Genomic DNA, 24,881 nt, shown 5'->3' with positions numbered 1-24,881 from the left:
CATGCTCAAAGCAGCTTACAACATGGAAAAAATGCATAACTACAGCATAGCAAAAGCAATCATAAACAAATAAATAAAACTTTAAAGAACACACAACCAAATCGAACAATTTCCACATAAATCACAACAAGACCTTAAATAAAGATTACAAAAAAACTTACAGCAGCAACAGCAACAACCTTGGTCCAACAAAACACCCAAAACAATACCTCAGCTCAAGAGTATGTTTGGCAACCTCAGCTTCTTGTAGCTGGAATCAGTCAGGTCCCCACCCTCCCAGGTGAAGTGCAAAAAGGCCAGCGAGGCAGGGAGCAGGTCTTCCAGGGCTCAAACAACCACAGTGGGCAAAGTTATAGAGAAATGAGAATTAAATGACAATCAACTTTGAAAACTAGGCTACCTTTGGTTGACTGTTCCCTTTCATGTCCCAGTGCTTGGGAATTGAATTGTATTTGGACTTTTCTTGCAGATGCTCTTATGTTCTTCTGTTCAAAGTCATCCTCTTCCTTGGGTATGAAGAAGCGTTGGCCCTCCATGTTTGTTACTGAACTACAACTCCCAGCACTCCTAGCCATTGGTCATGCTGGCCAATTGGAGCCCCAGCCAGCATAACCAATGGCCAGGGATGATGAATGTTGTAGTTTTATTGTGTTTTTAATATTCTGTTGGGAGCCACCCAGAGTGGCTGGGGCAACCCAGTCAGATGGGCGGCATACAAATAAATTGTTGTTGTTGTTGTTGTTTCAGCAACAGCTGAAGGGTGAAAGGTTTCCAACACCTGTTCTACCTGAAGGGTTTTCTGGTCAAAATCCAGTTTAAAGATCAAGTATACAAAGAAGGGAGAGCAGAGACCTTGAAGTAACGGCAGACTGAGCAATCACACAGTAAGAATCACGCAGGTCACCGAGTTAGAGTCTTCCCCATGGTGGTGAGATGCTTTCTATTTATATTATGGTAATTGTTTCTGAACTTGCGTCAATACTTATAAAACAGAATGCACACATTTTAAGCAAATGCATCTTCCTTTGTCCTGGGGGGAAGCAATCAACAAATGTCCACCAGAACCATGAATGTTTATAATATGGAATTGTGGATTTTGCTGGATGCTAGCAGAGAGAGAGAGAGAGAGAGAGAGAGAGAGAGAGAGAGAATGAACCAGACTTCTTCTCCCATTCCCACCTTTAGCATCTGAGAGATGTTCCTTAGAAGAGTAAGAATCCCCATTCACCATAATGCAACACCAACACATAGCTGTTTACAGTGCTATTTTTCTATAAAATGAGGAACTCAGTGTGAACACCTCCCTCGTTCTCTTAGAATGGAATGGCGCCCATGTGAGATATGCCGGAACTGAGTTCCAGTGAGTTCCGGCTGAAAAGAAAAAGCCCAGGCTGTTTATAGGCTTCATTGCCAGCTGCTATTGACTGAAGTCAGACATCTTTTTGATTCATCGAATGAGCCATCTTACATATGTCATTCCTTCCTACATTCTCGATCAAACCATCTGGCCCAGAAAACCAGGCCAAAACCATACTTAAGAGACTGGAAATTGTGGAGGAAACGAAAGGCTCTGAGAGCCACGAGAAATAAACACAACAAAAAGCACACCATGGCAATAGAAGAGGAGTGTGGGTGGTGGAAAACGACTGGAGTATACACAATACACTTGCCATCATTTCAATTGCAGCTTTCTTATGCTGCGTAAATGCTTGTGTAGGACAGTAGTTTCTAAAGAGAGTGTTATTGCTGGTTGGATAAAATCCCTTCCAAGCAAATAAGGCAGCTAAGTCCAACAGTTCCTGGCAGGTGCTGTTTTGAAACTTAGCAGTATCCCTGGAAGGATCATGGTAACATATTCCCAGAGGTGAATGCCAGGGAAGAAGGGTGATGTTTCTCGAGACTGGAAGCTATTGGGAAGGTCAGTTAGCATCTGCGCAGCATACTGCAAGGCTGGATGAGTGCTGAATGGTGCCCAGCCTTATCAACACTGGTGTAAACATTTAATTATGGTTTAGACATATTGAATGGGTCCAGTTTCACTGTCTCATTGGTAGCAGTAGCTCTAGTCTGAACTTCATAACATATGAAAGCATTTCTCCCTTGAAAGCAATAGTAAGAGAGCTAATCAATAAAAGCATGCTGTGCAACTCTGTAAGTAAAACCTTTTTTGTTTTCTATGGTTACATAATGGGAGTCATGTAAGGTGGGAGACAGGATATAAAGCATCTGCATGCAGCTTTGGCATCATGCAAGATCTTGTCCTTCCAACAATTGAAACTGGACATATTGGTGTTTTGTACAATTGATGCTGCCTTAACCCAGCTGTTACATTCTGAGCTCAGGCAACGCAATGCCTTGTGAGGGAGATTTTGTAACTTCTGAACCTTCTCACAAGGTTCTAGCCAAATCCTAGCCAAACTAATATAATTCATTATTCATGCTGTCTACTCAACGAAGGCCTTTTTCGCTATTATAACAAGTACTTCTTAGTATTTTTGTATCTTAATAAAGTAATCAGTTTTTTCCCTTCTATACAGAAAAAGATGTGTTGCCTTTAAAAATGAAGGGGAAATGTGTGAGTCTTTCAGGCTCTGCATGCCAAATTTCCTGTGCAGGTACCTGAGCAGAATGCAGCAAATGTCCTTGAAGGCCAGTCATTGTCACATTTTACAGTCAGCAGCCTGCATTTAGCAAAGAATTGTTTATTATTTCCTTAGGACACATTATGACACCAAAGAAGCCAGCATGAACTCTGAATAAAAATGACATTTTCCCCCCCAGTGCCTCATGCAGAAAGAGAGAACTATTTACCATAAGAAAGATACCAAATGCATCTTCATATTGTAATACTGAAAGGCCTCTGAATTTATTTTACCTCACGGTTTTCCCTACTGTTGTGGACTGATGCCATCAAAAATAAATTTCAGAGTAAACAAAATTATATGGCCATTCAACAAATTTTCATTGCAAGGGATACCCTCATTAGTGCAGAAGAAGCAAAACAAATTTCCCTGTCTCCATTACCGTGTGCTCTCTCTCCTGTATGACTGAAGCAATGTCGAGAAAGTTAGAGATGCAAGTTGGATGAGGAGGACATCATGTAGATAACACCAGAAAAACTGAGAGACAAGCAGCTTCAAATCCACGTTAAACTCTCCAGTGGATAAGCCCTCAGACAGGATAGGAAAGCAGCCTGGACACACAGGGGGGCATTCAGCTAAGTTTTACTCACAGGAAACCACTTAAATGAATGAACATGATTGTTAGATCCATTAATTTCAGCAGATGTTTTCTGAGGAAAATTTGAATTCCACCCCAATGACTAATCTGTCCGCTCTGAATTTGTGAGCGGGGTGGCCATGTTGGAAAATGATGTGGTTTGCTATCTAAGATAAGGTCCACAATTCACACTGTGAAGGACTGATATTATTTCAATCATTCTGAGTTCTGTTTCTAGTTATAAAATGGCTGCTTTTAGTTTTAAAGGGTGTTCTGTCCAAAAGGATCAGAAGCCTACAGCAGGGCCAAACATTCGGCCCAAGAAAAAGAAACTTAAGAGGAGGAAAGAAACTTAATGACTTCTGGAATGAAAAAGAAACTTAATACCGTATTTTTCGCTCTATTGGACACAGTTTTTCCCCTCCAAAAATTGAGGGGAGATGTGTGTGTGTCCTATGGAGCGAATGCAGGCTTGTGTCATAGCCGCGCGCAACCCCTCCGGCAGGGAGAGGCTGCACGGGGCTATGGCTTCTTTAGCCCTGCGCAGACTCTCCCGGCAGGGAGAGATTGTGCAGGGCTAAAGAGGAAGCCAAAGCAGTGAGCGGGATCCATCCCGCTGGCTGCCTTGGCTTGTACCATAGCTGCGCGCAACCCCTCCGGCAGGAAGAGGTTGTGCGCAGCCTGTACACTGCTCTTTGGGGCTGGGGGGGGGAGATTTTTTTTATTGATTTCCCCGTCTAAAAACTAGGTGCGCCCTATGGTCCAGTGCCCCCTATGGTGCAAAAAAATACGGTAATTTTGTGGAAATAAAAAGTTACCCAGAGCTCTACTCTCCTTCTGATTGGCTGAGAGGTTGGGGGAAAGAGTTTGAATAATGTATACACTAGGACCAGTTGAATGTACTGAGGATCCAAACCTATCACAAAATACAGTGAGCCAGCTGCCTTGGCTGAAAATTTTGAATACTTATTAATGTTGGTTGCTATTTTCTATAGACAGAACTAGGAGCCAGTGCAGGGATTCACACACCCAGAGCCAGCTAGAATCCAAATACTAAAGTGAAAAGCTGTTGCCACAAACAGCCCCTCAGTGATCGTACACCAGGATCTAGAAACCAGTGTTGCAGCATAAAGTAAGTTTTGGGAAAATCCATTTCATTCTCAGTAAAACCCCACTTCTCTTAAAGCTGGAAAAGAGAAGAAAGTCGGCTGCTCGTTTCAGAAGCAATTTACATTTGACATTTAATTCTCACCATTAGTCATTTAGCTTTCTCCAGACAGATTTGGCACTGTGGAGCTAAAACTGCAAATGAAATCAATTTCTCCCATTCTATAACAGGATATGTTTGTGTGTTTCAAAGCAAAATTCAGGGAGAGCGAATGGGAGGGTAGCAAGGACTTAAAATTGCCAACTGCCTCTTACATACAGAAGCATTTCATCCAGTTTCAATGCTGCTAGGTTAGCCACCTTATTAGCACTACTGTTATTAGGAGCATGGTCCACTACATTAAAAAAATAAACCCTAAAAAAATACGTATTCGGCATGCCATCAACATACACATTCAAAATTTCACACATGCAACAACCAAAGCCAAAACTGAATATTGCACAAATTGTGCAAAGCACATAAACTACCGTATTTTTCACCCCGTAGGACGCACTTTTTCCCCTCCAAAAATGAAGGGGAAATGTGTGTGCATCCTATGGGGCGAATGCAGGCTTTCGCTGAAGCCTGGAGAGCGAGACGGGTCGGTGCGCACCGACCCCTCTCACTCTCCAGGCTTCAGGAAGCTATCCACAAGCCTTGTGAGCCCATGCTTCAGGCGGGTGTCTGCAAGCCTTGCGCACCCGGCGGGAGGTCCTGCCGGGCGCGCAAGGCTTGGGGAAGCAGCCTGCAGCCCGAAGCACAGGCGCCCTCCGGAGGGCACCCCGTGCTTCGGGCAGGTGTGCGCAAGGCTTGGGGCGGCAGCCGCGGCTGGGGGGGGAATATTTTTTTTATTCATTCCCCCCCCCCAAAAAAAATGAGGTGCGTCCCATAGGCCAGTGCGCCCTATAGGACGAAAAATACAGTATGTGTTTCGGGGAAATTTTGCCACTACATCTGCTTGCAGAGTGGGGTGCGAACACTGAAGACCAAAGGATTAATTTCAGACCCAGTGTGAACTTTTGTACTACATAGAGGGCCTCTGGCACAATACTCACTTAAAGCCTAGTGTTATTTCATTTGGAAGCTGCAAGTGCGTAACTTGATGGTTTCTTCAAACGTCTTCCAAGGAGATGAAAAAACAATGCTGTGTTGTGCCTCTTTTGGCTCCTATTTATCGAATTGCTCATATCAGGGGAAAGAGGGGAATTTAGCACCACCTGTGAAGATGAAGGGTTATCCGGTTTCCTAATGTGCCAGTCAGAACAGGGAGGTGGCAGATTGGAAAGAACATAGGGTGGCTGTCATATGGCAGAATCACAGTTGCTCATCTGCCTGGAGAGAAAACACTATACTACAAAGAGCTGACAGTGGTGAAAAATAACAGTGGGCAAGAATCAAAGCAAGATGGGTACCTCCTACCCAGTCCTATAAAAAAGAAGATATGCTGGCTAAAGTCTCATTTAAAATCTCACTCTAAAGAGTGTGGTAGACACACAGAATGCATACAAATTCTAGATAAATAGGAATCCTATTTGTGTGAGACTGTACTGTCACTATATGGAAAACATACAGTGAATCTCAACAGAAGGGATTTTCTAAAAGTGTGAAGAATAAACTTTATTATAGAATGAATAGCACTCTGCCCATGTAGACAACAGAAACCTTGCTTCCACATGGGATCAGTGCTCCTCCTGCATGCAGGGATGTTGTTGTTGTTTGTACCAGCCACACAACATTGGCATCAAAATGCCAGCCTGTAAATTTCCCCATTTAACCCAGATTAACCCTTTCCATGGAAAATCATTCCTGTTTAGCCTACCCATATGCTTAGAAAGTTGAAGTAATCTTGTTGTTGTTTAGTTGTTTAGTCGTGTCCGACTCTTCGTGACCCCATGGACCAGAGCATGCCAGGCACTCCTGTCTTCCACTGCCTCCCGCAGTTTGGTCAGACCCCCTTCATGGATCACTGCCTTGCCATGGCGAAGGGGCTTGAATAACTCAGAGAAGCTATGAGCTATGCTGTGCAGGGCCACCCAAGATGGACAGGTCATAGTGGAGAGTTTTGAACAAACCTGGAGCAGGAACCGGCAAGCCACTCCAGTATCCCTGCCAAGAAAACTCCATGGAGGTAATCTTAATTTGCTTTAATAATTTAACTTTTGCATGCTTAAGAGTAGGGTTGTACTTTTTTTCTTGATTTTACTGTTGTTTTACAATCAAGAAGTATATAAATTTCATGAAATAAATGAATAATAAAAAAAGAAAAATCAAATGAGTTGTGTTGTTGTTTTTTTTTAAAAAAGATAAACCCTGTAATCAGTGACCTGTCTAAATGTCATGTCTAAATGTCCTATTTGCAATATTAAGCCCCTGTGTGGAAGAGAAAGGATGTGGTTGAGGCTCAGTGAGAAACATGGGCTCAGGTGGAGCATAATGTACCTTCTACCTCCTGTGGCAAGAATGGGGGACCTTTGGCCATTCAAATTTTGTTGCACTCCAATTCCCATCAACCCCAGGCAGCATAGCCCATGGTCAGGGACGATGGGAGGTGTAGTCCAACAACACCTGGAGGGCCATGGGTTCCCTATCCCTGCTCTCTGGCAGCGCTTGACCACTAAACTGAACCTACAGGAAGCAGTAATGCCTTCCTTACAAATATGTTGCATGTCCTTTTACCATCTGTATTTTTCCAATTCACCATATCTACTGTGCAGGCTAGCAGATCAATGCGAACAACATGTCTGTGCCAGTAGAAGACGGTCCACAGAGCAAACAGGGCCCTGCTCACCAGCCTCAGCCTGCCCTCACCTCTCCTTACTTAAAACCAGCCTAAGGAGTGGCACTGGCTGACAGCTTCCTCTTCCTTAGCCTCAGTGTTGCCTTTGTAGAACTCAGCAGGGAAGACGACGGAGACAAACCAGAGTTACCTGGCTCTATTTGCATTGGCTGTGGCTCCCTGCCTTCTGGCCTTCTAGTTCCAATGGGCACCAGTTCCCAATGCTTTGTATGATATTGTTGTGAGCATGGGTAAGCGTGAAGGTTGATGGAGCTAATGAAGGACTGCTTAGGTTGGCCAAACCTGCTAGCTGTCTGTTAGTACTTTCCTTTTTTAAGAGAAATTGCTGGGTTATGACTCTTAATAGCTGGGTCTTCCTGAATGCAGCAAATGCATCCCTCTTCCCCGACCCAAGGATATTGTAATGTAGGTGTGTGTCTATCTTTCCTTGAAAGAGTACATAGGATGCAGACTGCATTTTTGAGAAAGACACAGGTAAAGAAGCAGAGGTCTAGTTTTTAGGTTCTGAAAAGTGCCTTTTGGGAGACTGGTTGTCTGATGGAAGACAGTGGGGTTTTCTATTAGAATGTTTAGCCTGTGCACACTTACCTATGTTCAGCCTGTATACATGAATCCACATATTACCAAACACCATAATGCTCCAGTGACCGCCTACTAAAGGAAACAAGAGCTGCACCCCTGAAACTTCGCACAGCTCAGGAAAGTGTGGCAGGCATGACAGCAACAAGATTGTTTTGTCTTTCTAATAATTGATATTGATCCATTTAAAGACTTGTGCAGAATGTTTCAAAAACAGAACGTAAGTATGTGTTGCTAGGGTCAACTGGCAGATGTTGAGGCCTCACCTAATTTAGGGCATGGTTTTGAGGCAACCTTCGGTAATAATTCAAATGTCAGTTTTATACATAGAGAATTATAAAAGAACAAAAATAAAGAAAAAAGGGGGAGCGATAGGAAGAAAATATTCCGGGAGGCATTTCAAAAAAGCATTAGAATGAGGAGAACATATTTTCAACTGCCTTTGTGCTACTGAAATATAGTTAACATTCTGATATTATAGAGGTGGACATAATATTCATCCCTGGATAGAAAGTAGTGGATCAAAAACTCATTTTAGCCTATATTGTACAAAGCTGTCTGGTGTAGTGGAAGGAATTTATCATCTTATGGAAGTAAACCTAACAAAACAGGTTTCTATTTCTTGCCAATCTGTCATTTAGACCGCCTTCGCCTAAAAGGAAGCCTGCCGTTCGCTGTCTCAGAACTGTGGTGAGATATAATGCAAGCGAAAGAGGTGTATTTAAACAAGGCATACGAACCACCAAGTCTGCTAGCTGAAAGACCAGGTCATAAGGATAAAGATAGTGATGCTATTCCTATTGGATGGATGCAACAGCCATCCTCCCACACAATGGAGCATACATAAGAAGGGACCCCCATAAATTTGAAGTGAATAGTGGTGCTCCAGGTAAGGGGAGATTGATTGATTGGTCTTGGACCCCACCCTGTTCCCACAAGGGGAGATTCAATACATGGGCATGCAAAGGACCCCTGTTTTCACACATGTGGTTAGCATGTGGGAGGGCATGACTGCTAGACATATCACTACAGCACACCCAAACACACCCAACACAATATCATCTGAACGTCCCTTATGTGCTGTATATAGCACTTTCCCCATCCTGTGAGTGAGGCTCCACTCTGCATGTCCTTGTATTATAAGGCAAGACCTGGACTAGTTTGCAGTAGCATCCCAATTGCAGGTTGTCCTCCCCAAGGATACATTTTGAGGCAATCATGTTGGGTATTAGCAGTATCCATAACACTGGAGAATTTGGCATGCACAAATCCGGGGCAGCCCTGGGTACATAGCTGGATTATGGTACAAAATTCCCAACCAGTTTCCAAGGAATCCAAGTATAGGGAACAAAACACAGTCTGTGTTCGCTACAACATCACCCCTGCTTCTAATATGATAAGGTATGAAATAATGCCTGGTAGCTTGCTTCAGCTTTATTGAATGCAATTTCTTTCCTGCGGTTATGTTTCCAGAGCTTTTATCTTCAAATCATTTGGAAAACTTAAAAGGTATGCATTAAACCTGACTATTACTTAGTGCAACATGACAGGCTTGGGGAAAATAGCTGTTTAGTATTCAAATGTAAGAACGAAACCAAATTATTTTCTGTCCTAGGCACAAGCACATTTACACAGCAGCCATTCCACCTATACTCCTTTGGTTGGCTTGGAATGAATCAAAAGCTATTAAGCGAAGTAACAGAGCAATGTTTTCTTGATCCAAGCCAATTTCCATGACTCTCTAATGTTTCCACACCTGGATCACTCCTGTCACACATGCAGAAGGGTGCTGTGGGGAAGGATGACAAATCCACAGTAGTATGAAAGTTACCAACCCATTTCTGAGATCCTCAAAAAGACTGATATCTTTTCAGAAAGAATTTTCTTTCCTGTACAGACACAATGGGTTAGATCCAGACAAAGTGATGTGTGCAATGTAGCAGAAAGTTAAAGTCACTCAGTGATTTCTTTGCTCTGCTGGTGGAACAAAGCATGCAGAACACTGGATACAACCAGTTTCTTGGGTTTCTCATTTCTTTCCTGCAAAATTATGATAGGCTCCACTTTTGAATGTATAATACACACAAGAGGACTGTTGCCACCAGAGCTGGGGTGCTTTATTAAAATCAAAAGGGCCTTATTAAATGGATGCCCATGTAGCTTGCCAGTTTATAATTACAGCGGTACCTCGGGTTACAAACGCTTCAGATTACAGACGCTTCAGGTTACAGACTCCGCTAACCCAGGAATATTACCTCGGGTTAAGAACTTTGCTTCAGGATGAGAACAGAAATCGCAAAGTGGCGCAACGGCAGCAGGAGGCCCCATTAGCTAAAGTGGTGCTTCAGGTTAAGAACAGTTTCAGGTTAAGAACGGACCTCCAGAACGAATTAAGTTCTTAACCTGAGGTACCACTGTATTGTAGTCTCTCAACAGTGTTGACCAGAAAAGGAAGAAAGTCTCTTTGTAAAAAAAGAGAGAGAAAACAAATTTGCCAGCTGAAAATATCCCTGGTTCTGGCCCAAAACATCCTGCGGGTGCTTAGTATTCACAGATCTTTGCCATGCTATGCATTCTTCTTCATTATGAAGTGTCTGCTTTTTAGAAAGCAACCAGTATTGATTTTCTTTAGATCCTTGCTGTCACAAGAGCACCTAACTTAACACGTTTGCAATAATATTAATTAGAACGTAACGTGTGATGTGTGTTGCCTGATGAAGAAACGACGGTCACCTCGTATGGGTGATTTCCAAAGTTTTATAAAGAAGATCCGCCATTTCCCGCTGCCCCTCCCCCCAAAACAGCCCTGAATTCACACATACAGCCTACAAAAAGAAGGTTTGCTGTGGCAGGACTGAAGTCACCTGAATGAGACCTTTGAGCTGGATGCCCCCCTCCCCTGGCCAGATAAAACGGGGAGAGGGGGATATCAGCAGAACCTGGGGCTCTCCTGATGTTGTGGAACTCTAGCTCCCATCAGCCCTTGCCAGCTTGGTCTAGGGTCGGGGATTATGGGAGCTGTAATCCAGCAGGACGCGGGTGGCGTTGTGGGACGTGGGTGGCGCTGTGGGTTAAACCACAGAGCCTAGGGCTTGCCGATCAGAAGGTCAGCAGTTCGAATCCCTGTGATGGGGTGAGCTCCCGTTGCTCAGTCCCTGCTCCTGCCCACCTAGCAGTTTGAAAGCACGTCAAAGTGCAAGTAGATAAATAGGTACCGCTCCGGCAGGAAGGTAAACGGCGTTTCTGTGCACTGCTCTGGTTCGCCAGAAGCAGCTTAGTTATGCTGGCCACATGACCTGGAAGCTGTATGCCGGTTCCCTCGGCAATAAAGCGAGATGAGCCCCCCCCCCAGATGAGCCAGCCCCAGAGTCTGTCACGACTGGACCTAATGGTCAGGGGTCCCTTTACCTTTACCTAATCCAGCAATGCCTGGAAGGCCCCAGGTGACCCCCCTCCCCCACTCAAGACTTTGCCTCCAGTGTAAGGATGGGGGAGAAAATCAATTCAATTTGCATTTAAATATGAACCTAACAAACTCGCACTTTCCAAAACAACCATCCTTTAGCATCTGCACTTCTTTGAATTTTTCAATGCAGTTCTCTAGCCAAGCAATGTGTACAAACAGAGTCAGATTTAGGTTTGATGAGGCCCTAAGCTACTGAAGGTAATGGGTCCCTTTGTATGTCCAGCTGTCCTTTGTCAACAACAAATTGTCGCTGTTTTTTGTGTTGAATATATGTTATATGGTCATTTATGGACCTAACAGGTATCTAAAGCCATTTACTTACATAATAGGAGCCTACACAGCACAAAACACTGTTGCTGTATATAGATTTTATTTTATTTGTTTTTTATCTTATATTTTGGAAATGTACATCCAGGTTTTTCCCCTTTAATTTTTTTGGGGGCCCCCAAGAGCGTGGGGTCCTAAGCTGTAGCTTGTTTAGCTTATACATAAATCTGACACTGCGTACAAATATGCATATACTGGTGCATTTTTGAAAATGCATACATTAGTGAAAACAGCATACAGAAGTGCATTGTACTGGATAAAACTGCTTTGCAAAAAAAAAACAAAAAACCCTCAGGTTTATTGGATAAAATTGCATACAAAATGAGTATAAGGAGAAATTCACACTAAAATGCTGGTGCATTTTCAGAAGACTTTTTTAAAAAATCACAAACCCATCATTATTTCTATGCCATCTTTCCACAGTTAAAACCATGCTCAAGGTGGCTTTCAACATCTGGAACAGATGAGGAAATGTGGAGAACTCAACTTAATGTTGGAGGAAGGAGAAACTGAGACAAACCAAAATTGGCAGAGTCAGTTAAGGTTCCTGTACAAGCCCCCCTCATTGGAATCCAACAACAAAACAACAACAACAACAACAACAACAACAACAACAACAACAACAACAACAACAACAATAATAATAATAATAATAATAATAATAATAATAATAATAATAATAATAATAATAATTTATTATTTATACCCCGCCCATCTGGCTGAGTTTCCCCAGCCGCTCTGGGCAGCTTCCAATCAAGTGTTAAAAACAATACAGCATTAAATATTAAAAACTTCCCTGAACAGGGCTGCCTTCAGATGTCTTTTAAAGAGAAGATAGCTGCTTATTTCTTTCACATCTGAAGGGAGGGCGTCCCACAGGGCGGGCACCACTACCGAGAAGGCCCTCTGTCTAGTTCCCTGTAACCTCACTTCTCGCAATGAGGGAACCACCAGAAGGCCCTTGGCGCTGGACCTCAGTGTCCGGGCTGAACGATGGGGGTGGAGACGCTCCTTCAGGTATACAGGGCCGAGGCCGTTTAGGGCTTTAAAGGTCAGCACCAACACTTTGAATTGTGCTCGGAAACGTACTGGGAGCCAATGCAGATCTCTCAGGACCAGTGTTATACGGTCCTGGTGGCCACTCCCAGTCACCAGTCTAGCTGCTGCATTCTGGATTAATTGCAGTTTCCGGGTCACCTTCAAAGGTAGCCCCATGTAGAGCGCAGTGCAGTAGTCCAAGCGGGAGATAACCAGAGCATGCACCACTCTGGCGAGGCAGTCCGCGGGCAGGTAGGGTCTCAGCCTGCATACCAGGTGGAGCTGGTAGACAGCTGCCCTGGACACAGAATTGGCCTGCGCCTCCATGGACAGCTGTGAGTCCAAAATGACTCCCAGGCTGCGCACCTGGTCCTTCAGGGGCACAGTTACCCCATTCAGGACCAGGGAGTCCCCTACACCCGCCCACCCTGCCCTCAAAAACAGTACTGTCTTGTCAGGATTCATCCTCAATCTGTTAGCTGCCATCCATCCTCCAACCGCCTCCAGGCACTCACACAGGAACTTCACTGCCTTCACTGTTTCTGATTTCAAAGAGAGGTAGAGCTGGGTGTCATCTGCGTACTGATGAACACCCAGCCCAAACCCCCTGATGATCTCTCCCAGCAGCTTCATATAGATATTTAAAAGCATGGGGGAGAGGACGGAACCCTGAGGTTCTGAACACTCACCCCCCAACACTACTTTCTGGACACGGCCCAGGAGAAAGGAGCAGAACCACTGTATAACAGTGCCCCCAGCTCCCAGCCCTCTAGACGGTCCAGAAGGATGTCATGTACAGAACTGCAACGTTCTCCCCCACATTGCCTTATCTCCTGGCAACAAGCACCCTCACCTCCATCTATTGGATGCAGACTACAAAGTAGGCTTAGGTTTGTTTGGCACAAATGGTACATTTCAAGATATAATCCTCATTTTAAATAAACATTCTGTATTGCTGGATATAGCAGGTCTCATAACATTAAAGGTTTTTAAAGAAGGATGTTTTAAAGCATTGCTTTGGAAAGCCGCTTATGTATATCCCTGTTTTTACATTTCCCCAAATATAATTTCTGTAACAACAAAGAATATCAATCCAGGCAGAAATAGCTTAACCCCCATGAAGATACAAGGGCCCTGCCTTTTCTAAGCATCCTTATATTTTTAGTCTAATGGCTCCTATTTCTTCCCAGGTGCCGGTAGAAAAACTGAAGTGGCAACTCAGTAAACTCCCTGTACATCTTCATGGTTGCAGATTTGTTGGGAAATATTTAACTACACAGCTATGTTTGTGCTGCCACTCAGTGGTCAAACGGTGTAGGGGACGTTGGAGAATAAAAGCTAATGTAAGCATGTTCATATACGGCAAACAATACAAGTTTCAAATACATGGGAATGCTGCCTGAACGCAGACCATCCAAGCATCCCTATTTTCCAGTGACAGTCCCGGATTTACAGAAGCTGTCCCGGTTTCTGATTTGATCCCAGAATGTCCCACTTTTCCTTAGGATGTCCCTATTTTTATCGAAGAAATGTTGGAGGGTATGCTGAACTTTGTTTCATATATATGAAGACACTTGTAGGAAATCATTAAAAATCAAGGCAGAGTCAAAATGCATATTTCATGTGCATATTTCACAGAGAAATATCCACAAAAGTTTAAGATTTTGATGTCCTTCCAAAATTTGGCCCACTGTACTGGTGTCTGTTCAGTCTCTGCAAATCTGAAGGGGTCATATTTGACATTAGATATGGAAATGCTGATAATTTCCAAATCCCAAAGTGGCCAATTTCTGATCTCACGGCCACTAAACTTAATCAAAAGATGCTTAGAAGCACAAAGGTTATGAGGCTATGAAACTAGTGTTCACTGATAAATCTGACGGATTTTCATTTGGTTGGGCAAGTCTCGCATGTGGGCCTTCTTGGTAGTGGCACCCGCTGTGTGGAACGCCCTCAAAGAGAACAACAACTACCAGACTTTTAGAAGACATCTGAAGGCAGCCCTGTTTAGGGAAGCTTTTAATGTTTGACGGACTACTGTATTTTAATATTTTGTTGGAAGACGTCCAGAGTGGCTGGGGGAACCCAGCCGCGTATAAATATATTATTATTATTATTATTATTATTATTATTATTATTATTAGATACTAGACTGCAACCATTAGGTGTGTTTAGACTTAATCTATGAGTATGCTCTCTCCTAGCGATTGAATTATATTTCAGTTTAATCAACTGATTCATGTACAATACCTCTGCCTTCAAAATGTGTTTACCTTCACAGTGCCCTTCACGCCAGTTATGAAATACTCTTGCCTGTACAAGCTTGTGGCACAATAAATGTGGCAGTCATAGAAGCCGTTGCTTATTTTGCCCCTTGGACCCATTCAGAGTTGAGTGCAATCTTCCTGCATAATATAGGTGCAAAAGACTGCAAAAGATTTATAGATCTGACATGGACAGCTAGCTACCAGTACCTCTAGATTTCAGATTCACTTAATTGTGTCGGTCCCTCAGAGTCATTTCGGAATATGCTTCAGAAGCTCCTCCACCGTAACATTAGGTTCTGAAAGCAAAAGAGATGCAAACCACCATTGACTGAAAATCAAGATGCAGGCTGGAAGGCACAAATAATTACATTCCTGACTAGCTTTGTATATGTGTTTATAATTTTCCCTTGGTCAGCAGACATTGAAGAGTGCAGCCTCTCTACTGTGAATTTTCTTTCCACTCTTTCCATTTAAAACGCCGTTGCACATTTTGCAGGTCACTGCTCACTCAACCTCTGAGGATTTGCAAATGGAAATAAGGTGGACAGCTCATCAGGGTTGTAAATGGTGCACTTCCACAGACAGAGGCACACCCCTGCATGTTACAGGGACACTGCGTCTTTGCTTTGTTTTGTTTTTTTAAAAAACAAGCATCCAAATCTCCACTGTGTCAACACTTTCTTTGCATACTGCTTCCCCCCCCCGCCCCCTGTGCACGAAATAACAGGCAGGCAAGAATGAAACAAGCAGGTCAACTACAGCTTTCTGGATGAAAGCATGTCATTTTATCTCATTTTGATTCTCAAGTAAGATGTCCTCTGTGTCCTTCTGCTGTCGGATCTCCAGCATGCCCAGTAAAAGCTGCCCAGAGTTGCTGGCGCAATCCAGTCACATGAGCAGGACATTATTATTATTATTATCAGGCAGAAATGGGGATTGATACATCAAAAGTGAAACAAAGGTGTTGAAATGAAGTGAAATATATTTGTACAGACAAGGACCTGAGCTCAGGTGGTAGATGCAATCAGGTGAGAAAACCCAGAATCCACTTCTGAAAGCTGCAGGTCATGTCATGCACTGTTGGTTCTGATGCATTTTACCTCATAGCAGTGGCGTAGCATGGGGTGCAGGGGGGGGCCGGCCGCACCGGGCGCAACATCTGGGGGTTAGGGTTAGGGGGCACAAATCCACGGGTTAGGGGGCGCAAATTACTTGCCTTGCCCCGGGTGCTGACAACCCACGCTACGCCACTGCCTCATAGGTTTACCACTGAATGTCCACTCAGCTAAGAGCTGCAGCCAATCATGGCTTGCCAACAGGTTTCTAGCAAAAGCAGCTGGGGAAGTTTTGGGGCGCTGGCAGGTTACTCAGAACTTTGTTCTGGCTTGCTTCAGCTCCCGTGTAAAAACACAACAACAGCAACTCTGCTAAGTTGTGGATATGTAAACAAACCAAAATGTTATAAGTCACCATGCAGTTCACAACCAGAATTACTTTTGTATTTTCATTGCCTCAGGAGTGCCATTTAACTGCAGAAAAGCACTTTAAGCACATCCTCACCTCGGTAGCCCTTTCGATTCGTTCTCTCCACGTGCTCGGGTGAAATTTCATTACTCTGTGCATATCCAGTGATGCATTTTGGGTCCTTTTCATTTCAGACCACAAGGGCAATCGGAGCACCTAAGGCAAAACCGTCCTGATTACATGCGGCAGGCTCCAGAACCCAGCAGTTCCTTTGGCAAGGCAACTTGTGCCAGATGCACATTTTATTCAGCAGAACATGCCTCCCCATATTATTAATCATCCTATATAACTTCAATTAATCTCTCTCCAACTATACGAACTGCCACAGGAATATAAGCTCAAAGGAACCAATAATAAAGTGTGGGTCAATTGGGAGGAAACAAATCCAGCAAATGTAACTCATCCGTGTTAACCGTTTAATATCTCTAATATCCGCTGGGTAAAGAAAAGCACCTTAACTTGTATTACACAGTTCCACGGGGTTTCATTTTAGGCACAAAGGTCCCCCAAGTCTGGAACAAGATTCAACTAACAAACGTCCTGTGCTAGTTTCCTTAGACAGCTGCCCTGAGTACTGTGCTTATGAAAAATAAGTAAGTTTTAGTCAAGACAGCATAGAAGCTTTGGAAATGGTGAAACTTTGCTGATATTTCTAGTTTCCCAGTTGCAAATGCTTCAGTTATGTGCATGGTGCAATATTGGCCAGATGTGCCTAAGACTTGCTCCACAGGCTCCTAAGATGAATGACAGTTATGAATGAGCCTGCAGAATGCTTTTGTGGTTAATCACAACTCCGATAGGCCTCCACGGGCAGATTGTCAAAACTAGCAATTTTGCCATCGCAGCATCTTTTTAAAGCGGGATGTCAGCTTTCATATATCTGAGGCTCAAGGCTTATCATGCAAAGAAGAAATCGCACGCGCAGTTTCAAAAGGTACTTAGGAGAACTGACAGACCTCAGATGTTCAGAGCTGCTATACTGACCCTTTTACAGCGCACCCTCCATAATTCTTTAGCTGAAAAGGGTGACATTTCTCACTCCCCCTCAACTGATCCTCCTCGACCCCTGATTTTTTGCCCCCCCCATCAGAAGAAGGGTGTGTTAAGATTCTTCAGACAGCTCTTGTTTATTCACAGGCCAGAACAGAACTGAACTGAAGGGTTCAGCCAACCTGCTTATATAGAGCTCAACCACAAAGCAACAGTAACAACTTTCTGTAACTATCCAATCACTGAACGTCACTTTCAATTCCTTTTTTGCATATGCGGACCTGAGTGAAAACTATCTACAGTATCCCCCTGCTGGCCCAGGGTAAGAACTTCAGTACATAACAGGGCAAGTGCCACCAACATGAGACACAGCCCACATGCCCTCCACTGTCCTGAGAAAACGCCTCAATCCAGATTTTATTTTAGTCTTTGGTAGATTTACAAAAAGAAAACCGCACACCAACAAATAAATTTTAGAAAGGGGCCAACATTAGACACGGATGCACAAAGCATTTTTTTAAAAAAAGAAAAATCAAGATTCCTTGCACTCCGCCCAACTTTCACCCTGGCAAAGGGCAGCCCTGCCCTCTGCCTGCTCCTCAGAGCCAGAGCATCACCTGGGGCTGGGCCTCTGAGGCAGCAGCTTCTCCTTGTCGCTCACTCTCCAGCAGCCACTACCAGCTGCCCAAAGAAGGAGATTGGCAGCAGCAACCATGCAGATGCTCCCACCACTGCCACTTGGGATATGTGGCAGCTCATCTTGCTCCCTGAGCTCGGCAGCAGCGGCATTGGTGGGAGAAATAGGGACAGTCCGGGATCAAATCAGAAGCCAAGATGGCTTTTCTAATTCCAGGGCTGCCCCTGGAAAGTAAGGACACTTGGAGGGTACGTTACAGTGTTGCGACCACTAGGTAAAGGTAAAGGGACCCCTGACCATTAGGTCCAGTTGTGACCGATTCTGGGGTTGTGGTGCTCATCTCGCTTTATTGGCCATGGAAGCCGTCGTACAGCTTCCGGGTCATGTGGCCAGCATGACAAAGCCGCTTCTGGAGAACCAGAGCAGCACACGGAAACACCATTTGCCTTCCCGCCGGAGCGGTACCTATTCATCTACTTGCACTTTGACATGCTTTTGAACTACTAGGTTGGCAGGAACTGCTAGGTTGGCAGGACCACTACTGGTTACGACCACTACTGATAAGTAAATGCCTGGTACAATTATAGATGGGCTGGTTAACTCATGAAAGGCACAATGGCTGAGAAAGGGGCTTCTCACTCAGGACTGAACTCAGTCCTGCACTGGAAGTCCTAGGTTCTGTGATTCCTACGGTCACATTTAAATCCCCAAGGTGCATAAGTACTGATCAAATATCATCACCACTAACAGCAAGCTCAGATGACTGAGTGCCTGTCGCTCTGGAAGCACAACAGGGCAACCCAAAAAAAAGGTAGTGGCTTCTACATATGGTGAGGAAGCCCCAGGTACACAGTAGTCAAGATAACAGTAGGGAATAAGTTGGTGAATTCAAAGAAAGTTTAAAAATTATACACGATAGGAACCAGTAAATTTACGGCATAATATATTTGAGTGATCAAAGTGGCACTAAACCCTCTTTTTATGTCATTTGAGAAATTAAATACTTGACATCTGAAGTCAAGATGATAAATAAATGTGGGTACTTGCGTACATTAAATCCATACCGAAACTGACAAGATTCAACAGAAGAAATGCAGAGTCTTTAAAGTTCCATTGAAATCAATGGACCTAACTTGGTCATTTCCATTAACTTCAGTGAGACAACTATGAATATGACTAATATTGAATACAACCCTAGCCCAATGCTTTCATGGACCAGAGTCCATTTTGTCACACGTGTTGCGTATACTCCTATGTTGGCAGGTGGGGATGCAAAGGAGGAAATGCAGAGATTGGAGTTAAATGGCAATGAAATGCAAAAAGAAGACCCCTGTTGTGTTGCAGCAAAAGGCCTACTGGGCAGTGGCGTAGCATGGGGGTGCAGGGGGGGCCGGCCGCACCAGGCGCAACATCGGGGGGGCGCTCGCACTCGCAGCTCTCTGCCCCTGCTAAAATCTACGGGTTAGGGGGCGCAAATTACTTGCCTTGCCCTGGGTGCTGACAACCCACGCTACGCCACTGCTACTGGGTCACACAGTACAAGGCAGTTCTAAAGATTGCAGAGCCAGTGTGGTGTAGTGGTTAAGAGCAGTAGACTCGTTATCTGGTGAACCGGATTCGCTTCCCTGCTCCTCCACATGCAGCTGCTGGGCGACCTTGGGCCAGTCACACTTCTCTGAAGTCTCTCAGCCCCACTCACCTCACAGAGTGTTTGTTGTGGGGGAGGAAGGGAAAGGAGAATGTTAACCGCTTTGAGACTCCTTCGGGTAGTGATAAAGCAGGATATCAAATCCAACCTCTTCTTCTTCTTATGAGCTCCCCAGGACTGTCAAGACTTTGCTCCAAGCCTTGCAGCCACACAGCAAACGATTACATGTTATCTATAAAATATTACGCAGTTCATCATAAATGTATAAGAAGCAAAAAAAATAATTGAGTTTCATACTGAAACGAATAGCATAAGGAAAGCTATGCCAGTGACATTCATCATTTTGATGTTAATTAAGAACTAGGATAATGATTGAATTAAACACCACCACCACTTCCCCCTCCTCCCAAAAATGCTTTCTGTAGCGTTTAGCACCAAAATGCTACAGAATCTGGGGAGCTTCCTTGAGAATTTCAGCTTCAGTGTTCCTAATTGTGCCTCCCAGGTCTGGATCTAGGGTTGAAGGGACCTTTGGCGAAGGAGTGCATGGCCAATCCCCATTTGCAATGGTGGATTGCTCCCCTTCCCAGGGTTGGAGTGGAGGTCTGTGGGATTACTCCCAGCATGCTGGCAGGGCCCACTGCAGACATCTTTGCTTGGGGCTCACTTTAAAATAAATCTTACTGGCTCCTACTGTGTTTTACTCCACAACATTGTGGAAGTCAGCACAATTCATGGCCGCCACTGGAAGAGGGTATGTTTTTCATCATGGAAGCTTACTTTCGTCACTGTCTTGAGCCGATTCTTACTTCCAAATTGCTGAGCAGCTTTAAGAATGACCCTCAGCTTCCCACAGAAATTGCAAGTTACGGTGCCAGATGTGCCAAAGCCTATGAAATCCTCCGATAACATGCCCCGTTAATTTATTTGACATCTTAATTCTGACTCTTCATCATATCAAGTTTCAGGGCACATACGGATATATGTGAGGAGGACCATTAATGAGATGAATCCCATCTTTTACTACAGAGGAAGCGGCATTTTTACAACTTTGATCACGCTCTTTGAAGTGGCAAAAGGAACATTCATTTTATGGCTATGGGCTTAGCCATTTCCTTAGCTGTTGCTTTTGAACTTGGATATCTTTGTCTCTGTCAGTGCTTGTGTGCAGCCATTTCATTAATGATTTCTGCTGCTAAAATATTAATAGATGATTTGAGGACTTAAAAGCTATTGAAGAATCTGCAAAAGTGAGGTAGGAATTCATCCATGCCAAGTCACTTAGGATTTGGTCCAAAGCCCATCAAAATCACTTCTTTGGGAAGATGCCATTCGTATAAATCTGCATGAATCCCAAGTAGTGAAGAACAATTGCAGTGACTCATTTGGGTCCCTTTATTTGTATCCGCAGCACAGGCCATGTCTAGTGCGAAACAGCGCACAGCTAAGAAACCATTAAATATAGAGTGGGTGCTGGAACAATTAATTTTCCTCCCATTCTCCTCAATTGATCTCATGAAAAATGCTGATATGAGTTACTGCTGTCCACTGTATGAGATAGATTGTATAAATGGAGCCACGAGACAATTAAAATGTTAGCAATGATAAGTGGTATAGTCCTCATGAAATTGTGCCATCTCAGAATGTGCAGGGATATATCCTGTGTCCCACAATCTCCCTCTACATCAAATAGAAGGTTTTTAATACCTGAGAGTAAGAGGAGTCATAACATATCTCATAGAGAAGATATTTTTTCCTGTCAGGTTGTGGTGGGGCACCTGTTGGGAAATAAATATATATATAATTGAATCCCTCTGATTTGAATATCACTTGTTGGCAAATCAAACTGATTGGCTAGATCCTTTCGAGTCTGGATTTCACCCTCATTAGGAGACACAAACGCACCAAGAAATTGACAGAAGGAGTGCAACTTTATTGGTTCTCTCTCAGGAGCATTTGATACGCCAGTCCTATGGTGTACCTGCTGTCTGGGATTCTGTTTCAGATTCCCATCTACCATAAGAGACAAACAACAGCTAGAGTTTGTGCACCAGCTAGTTCAGATCCCATTTGATATCTCAGAAAAAGTTGCATGATTAGACTGAAGTGGTTTGTTTTATCTTTACTGGTTGCCATTTTGTTTCTCTGCTCAATTCAAGGTGATGAGTCAAACCTTTTTTTAAAAAAATCCTTAAACAGCTTGAGACCTAGAAATCTTAAGGACTGCCTGCTTCAACATGTTTTTTCTTGCATGTTCCATTCATCATCCAAGACCTTGTTCCAGATCCCTCAGCCATCTGGAATACAGTGAGCAGTAAAAAGTTGGGCCTTTTTAATGATAGCACCCACCTTGTGGAATGCCCTCCCAAGCTGGCGTCTACTGAGCTCTTTAGGTGCCTGCGTAAAACCTGGTGATTTAAAAAAGTGTTCATTTGAGTATTCTTTCTTAGATGGGCATATCAGTGCTATTTATCTCCTTGGTTTATGAACTGCCTCTTTTGCTGCTTGCTCAGATTTTTGCTTCCTATAATAATGGTTGTTTTATTCTGATGGTGGTTAACTGTATGTTTTACTTTTGTTTTTAGATTGATATTTTATAGTTATTGGTAATAAATGGTACACACACACGCATTTCTTCATGGATGAGGGAAATATGTTAATTAATACTTTTGTGATTCCTCACAAGTCTACTCATCTGAATTGTGCCTCTTTTCTCTAAAAATAAGAAGATGTGTTGTGCCTCCCTTAATATGCTACCTCAGCCTGCCACACGCAGAATGGCCTCTTATGTCCATTGCCACATTTCTGTGGAGATGAATTGCCAGACACACAGAATACCTGCTATGAGGGTGAGAAGCTAAACAGTGATTCAGGCATCTGATTTATTCCACCTTGTGTATCAACACATTTTTCCCCCATTACTAAATGATGTGTATGGAACCACAGCATTAAGGTGGGGGGAATTAAAAGGAAAAGGTAATATGTGTCCATCAGCTCATCAGAGTGGCATACCCTCCAACATTTCTCCAATGAAAATAGGGACATCCTAAGGAAAAGTGGAACATTCCAGAATCAAATCAGAAATCAGGACAGCTTCTCAAAATCAGGGACATCCCTGGAAAATAGGGACACTTGGAGGGTCTGGAGTGGCAAAGTGAAAGAGGACAGCTAAGCTGTTTCTTATTTCTGCTTTTAGACTGCCCTTAACATTTGCTATATACAGCCAAGACTGACACTGAACTGCAATAAATAGCAGGTAATATCAACAATGCTTGGAAGACCAAACAGGGGGGAATAAGGTTTTAAATATTACAGAGATTTAGTGAGAACCTTGATTGTTGCAAATGCAAAGAAACTGCATTCCTAACTATATTGGAAGCTAACTTGAACTGGACTCCCAATATGCCATTTTTTTCAAAATATCTCTGCAATCATTCTGTTGCTTGCATGAGAAATTTCCAGTCTCAAGGTAATAGCGCCATAACACTTTAAACAATATTCTCTAATGGAGTGTTTTAGAGCATATTACTATGAGTGGGAGTTACTTTGTTTCTTCATTCTTCATTCTTAACATGCATTTTACTGGATTTTTAATGTTTATTTAAGTTTGGCAATGAGATCATTCCTTCCCTTTCTTCCCTTCTCCTGCATTTCTTTAGAAAGCTATCGATCCCACAGGTTTATGTTAATTTTTGGTCTGCAAAGCATGACAAATCATTCATTTTTAATGCACCAAAATGGCATACCAAGTTTACTTCTGTGTTTAATTACCATGTAAAGTAGCTAATTAGAAATATATATATGAGAAAGCCAATTAAAACTGGAATTCTTAAAATAAACACTATTTACTTTGACCACAGCTTTATAGATAGCACTGGTTGAAAATTAATTAAACGCCACAGATTCAAAAGGGCAAGATGTAGAAACATATTGCTATTTAGAATCTAAATTATTCATTACCATAAAGAAAATGCTAAATCATTATCCCAGGTTACTATATAAGGGAGTGAGATTAAAGATAGCCAGTGTGCTTGCCAATACATAGACTGATAATCTCAACAGATTATCTTCCATCCTGTGCTGCAAATTGCTTTTGAAACTCTACAGCAAGAATTTGAATAATTTACACCAAGGTCCAAACTGCAAACTAACCTTTTAATTGCAGTTAGCCAGCCCCAAATCTCAGAAATTGGACAAGGCTTAGTTGAATGAAGCTGCAATAGAGAGAAATTTGCATCTGGCTCTGAATTTTTAAAATTGGACAGATACAGTTTTGATTCATATTGTCCTTTTACAAGGACAATAAATTGCATGTCCATCCCATTAGGTACTAGCGGGCTACGTTTCATTCTGAGATAAATGTGCAGCTAGGTTTTATAGGCCTAATCCCAATCTATTAAAATCAATTGAAGTGCTGCCCTCCATTTCAGTAGAATGGCTATTGACCCTCTATTCTACAGGACAGAGAAGTCAAGCCTGACATCAAGACTGCAGCCTCTTTTAATTGGATCTCACTATACTCGTTTGCAGTCTTACTATATTTATCCCGTGGTATGTACCTTCCTTTCCATTTTCTCAGGCAACAACAAAAATTCTGTCTGCAATGAGCAGGAACGTTTGTATTGGCAAAGCACAGAATAAACATGATTTGCCAGGGTACTTTTTCCCCCCTCCCAAATATTGGGTTGGTAGGCAAAATCTCAAAGAAAAATCAAAGAGATTGGCTGAGCTTAGAAAAGGTATTTGCTGTGCACAGCAGTTTGCAAGTGGTAGAAACGGTCTCCTTCGGAACGTGTCACAGCTGTCAATAAGAATCAGATCTGAGGGTTTGCTGAAACCTGAAAGGAATAATCAATCCTTTAGAAGGCAGAAGGGGAATCACCCTGCAATGTTACAGGCACTGCCTAACTTGTTACTGCGCTCTCAGGCTCCCCACCCCCCCATTCCTACCTATCATTCTCAAGGGGCTTATTTTTTGCATTTTACATGTCCAGCATTGAAATGCTGCTTCGATAGCCTCTTTCATAACATTTTCATCAAGATAACACCTTCGTGCTTATACCTTTCAGGCATATATGAAACCCCCTAGACTGACAACAGAATTGTTCACCTTCACAAAAGGACTGTTGTGGTGGTGATATTGATTGCACACAGGTAAAAGTTTTGCCACAAAACACCTCCAAGACTTCAGGAAATGGACTGTTTATCTCTCTGCTCAACACATTAAAATCTCTTACGCTTA

The 24,881-nt window shown here is 43.2% G+C and overlaps 1 long non-coding RNA gene across 1 annotated transcript; it reads left to right on the top strand.

Moving 5' to 3' along the window:
* Positions 1-688: 688 nt before the first annotated feature.
* On the top strand, positions 689-24,881 carry LOC309514520. Its single transcript, XR_014212039.1, has 2 exons — positions 689-928; positions 24,709-24,881. It is a non-coding gene; the product is annotated as an uncharacterized lncRNA (long non-coding RNA).

The sequence above is a fragment of the Podarcis vaucheri genome, assembly GCF_965113315.1.
Source record: "Podarcis vaucheri genome assembly, chromosome: 11".
Taxonomy (NCBI): Eukaryota; Metazoa; Chordata; class Lepidosauria; order Squamata; family Lacertidae; genus Podarcis; species Podarcis vaucheri.
Note: the sequence above shows the minus strand (reverse complement) of the source record. Positions and strands in the feature narration are given on the sequence as shown.